At 39.2% G+C, this 3,894-nt stretch overlaps 1 pseudogene; it reads right to left on the bottom strand.

Annotated features, from left to right (window-relative positions):
- Nucleotides 1-1,971: 1,971 nt before the first annotated feature.
- On the bottom strand, nucleotides 1,972-2,064 carry LOC130038146 (uncharacterized; annotated as a pseudogene).
- Nucleotides 2,065-3,894: the final 1,830 nt, after the last annotated feature.

Below are 3,894 nucleotides of genomic sequence, written 5' to 3'. Positions count from 1 at the left end.
TTTTATTTGTCTGGTCTTGCACGAATTCATACTGCTATTGTTTACTCATTTGTATTGACTGAGGTCTGATAATATTTCTTATTTTCAGTTGGACTATTTCTCTACTTTTTATCTTCTTTTTCAAGTTACTTGTTTTTCTATTTAAACATTTTAGAATCAGCTAAATTATTTGTCAGATTTAACTGGAATTGCAGAAAATTATATAATAATTTGAGAATAATTTCTATTTTATAATGCTGGTCTTATGTTCAACAATTTTATTTCTTCATTCATCCTATAACATACTTAGCATTCTATTAGGGGTGTGTTATTTAATAGCACTATCTAAAACACTATCCTGTTGTTCATCGATTTGCTCAGGTGAGCCCAGTAACATCTCCATTTTGAGACTTGTTGTTACTGTGTTTGGAATATTGAATACGTCACGGGTGGCTTGCCAGGCTTTGCTGTGTAGGCGAGATACTCTCAGTAGCTTGCCGGGCTCTCCGAGAGGGCCTGGCTCGGCTGGGCTGGCTGTGCACAAGGCAAACGCCCTACCGCTGTGCTATCACTCCAGCCCTATTTTATATATTGCATTGCTATTTCACATAGACTAATATTTTGTTGCATTATTCACTCTTCTATTTCCAAAAAAAAGAATGGTTTTAAATTTTACATACTGATCACTTGTCAGAAAAAAATATGAAAGCATTTTTTAGGTTTTATAGTATAATCCATTTATTTTCTTGGTTTTATAAAATACAAATGAACTTATCTTCAAATTGTTTTTCTCTTCTTTTTTAATTATTTTTGTTTACATTATTTTCTTATCATTTGGTAGAATTCCCAATGTTATTGAATTATTTCTAAGTTAAAAGGAAATGGCCAAGATGTCTACCTTACCTATGGTGTTGATTTAAAATTCTTGGTCAATATCTCTTTTTTTATATATTTCAAAAGCTTGGGGTCCACTGGAGCTCTAAACAGAGTAGACCATGGTATCATTCAAAGTCACTTTTTATCCCCATGTAGGCCATCGTAGGTCAAAACTATTACAGATTCCTGGATCAATGGGTAGAAAATAATTCTGAGGGAAAATTATAGTAGTTCTCTGCAATGAGACACCTCTGTTTTCTCCCTCTCCATGAGTATTGGTTGTAGGAAAAATAAATAAGTTGCATAAATAAAAGAAAATGGAATCATATTTTAGCCATTGATAGAACCATGAAGTTCCTTGCTCAGCCAACAATATGAAAACAGAATAAATAGATTAGATGTGTTTAGTGAGTACTGGATAATCCTGAGCTTCAAAGATTATAAAAATCAATCTGTTGAAAATTATTTTCACATAAAGAATAATTTTCCACCTCTAAGAATTTCTAGAAAATAAAGAATACCTCCTTAATGGTGGGTACTGGGGACTATCCCTGCACATGCTCTTGGCATGGATTTACTCTTGGCTCTGCATTCAGGGATCAAGCCTAGTGAGGCTGGGGGAACCATATTTGGTGCCATATTTGGTGAGTTGATCCAACTCAAGTAGAGAGGAAGACAAATGCCTCATACCAGCGGTACTACTTTTGCAGCTTCTGCTTTCCTTTTTTGGAAGTAATGTGAATTTGACAAAAAAAAAGATACTCTAAAGTAAATCCTTGCATGGAACAAAAAGGATCCCAATGGATCCCAGATGACCAGATATAAATAAGTATACTAACTACAGGCTGAAGCAGAGAATGATGACTGAAGATTAGATCTTATACTCTTGCTTCTTTGGGACTTCCTAAATCAAATGAAGATAAGCTACAACTCTAAGGACATTTAATTTCCAATATTTTGCTTGGTATAATTAAGCTAAAGAAAAATAAGTTTGTCTCCCTGCACGACTTAATTTTGTAGGTAAGATTGTGAGTTTCTATATTTCCTTTGTTTCTCAAAGTATCATTTTGATATAGGTGTAACTATTATCATCTCCATTTTATAGAGAGAAAATCCAAATTTAGAATGATTTTCAAAAGATTCCGCAGGGGCCATGCTAATTTTCTCTGTATCATTCCAATTTTAGTATATGTGCTGGAGCGATAGCACAGCGGTAGGGCATTCACCTTACAAGCAGCCAACATGGCCGGCCTGAGTTCGATTCCTCCGCCCCTCTCGGAGAGCCCGGCAAGCTACCGAGAGTATTCGATATGCCAAACACAGTAACAACAAAGTCTCCAATGAAGACGTTACTGGGCCCGCTCGAGCAAATCGACGATCAACGGGAGGGGCTTTACTTTACTTTACTTCAAAAGATTATTCAAATAAGTATAATGAACTGGAGATTTGAATTTGAATTACTCCTAGAGACCACCTCATTTTTATCAGTGTCCTTGCACTATCTTCTCAGTCACATTTTGATGTCTGTTTTTTCTATAAATTTGTTGCTGAACATTTTTATACATTTTTCTCCATTTGCCCATGATCATGTTTATACTTAGTATCACAATCCCTTACAGATATAATCAAGAAAATTTCATGCTCTGTTTCTCTGGATTATTCTTTCCAAATTTCTTTCTCCTCTCTAGATGTCTTTTGCTCTAAAACTTTACACTTAATCACTTAATCACTTAACTTCCCGTTAGTCGTCGATTTGCTCGAGCGGGCGCCAGTAACGTCTCCATTTGTCCCTGTCGCGTGCTAGTGTAGCCCAATGGCATCTGTTCGCTCCGGGAACATGAAGGGCCTCAAACCGATCGTTCATGATCTTGACGAAGAAGTCTGACCATCTGGTAGCTGGGCGGCCACGCGGTCTCTTGACATCCCGTGGAATCCAATCAGTAACAGCTCTAGTCCAACGGTCGTCTTTAAATCTCATTACGTGACCAGCCCATCTGATTTTCGACACCTTGGCAAATGAGACAGCTTCCCTGATCCTTGATCGTCAATGGATGTCAGAACTCCGAATTCTTTCTCTCATTTGAGTGAAACGTGATATTCCAAGCATAGCTCTTTCTATTCTTCTTTGGGAGACCCGAATAGCGTTCTCATCTTGTTTGCAAAAAAAAAAAAAAAAAACTTCTACTCAAATCTCTTCGATAGCCATGTCCACTTGCCGACATACCAAATTCCACAGGATGGGTATGTCGTTCCCAACGTTCTCCCTTCCGAAATCCGACAAGCCATTTCGTCGGTAAAGAAACAAACAGCAACCAGCCCAGACAAGGTCAGACCTGAACACCTGAAGAACCTGCCGTCAGTACTCATCCATACACTGGCTCGGCTCTTCACTCGCTACCTGTCTGAATGCAAGGTTCCGTCCCAACGGAAAACCAGCAGGACTGTACTACTGTTCAAGAAGGGAGACATCCATGACATTGGCAACTATCGCCCGATCTGCCTATTGTCTGTCATCTACAAGTTGTTCACTCAAGTCATCCTGAATAGGATTGGCAGAACACTAGATGAAGGACAACCATGCGAGCAAGCAGGGTTCCGCAAAGGATTCAGCACCATCGACCATATCCACACGATAACCAAGCTCATTGAGGTTTCTCGGGAGTTCAAGATGCCGCTCTGCTTAACGTTCATTGATTTAAAGAAGGCCTTTGATTCTGTTGAGACTGAAGCGGTCATTGAAGCCCTAGCCAATCAGGGTATTCAAGCCCAATACATCAGGATCCTCCGTGAGCTGTATTGCGGATTCACTACCAGGATCTCACCATTCTACAAAGAAGTGATCGTTGATGTCAAGAGAGGGGTGCAGCACGGTGATACTATTTCACCGAAACTCTTCAGTGCCACCCTCGAGAACATCATGCGACGACTGGAAAGGGAAGGAATGGGAGTGAAGATAGATGGTCGGCAACTACACCACCTCCGCTTTCCTGATGACATTGTTTTAATAACACTAAACATCAGCCAAGTGGCACAAATGCT

Source organism: Sorex fumeus, unplaced genomic scaffold, assembly GCF_029834395.1.
Source record: "Sorex fumeus unplaced genomic scaffold, SorFum_2.1 ptg000006l, whole genome shotgun sequence".
NCBI classification, from domain to species: domain Eukaryota; kingdom Metazoa; phylum Chordata; class Mammalia; order Eulipotyphla; family Soricidae; genus Sorex; species Sorex fumeus.
This window is presented reverse-complemented; position numbering and strand designations above follow the sequence as displayed.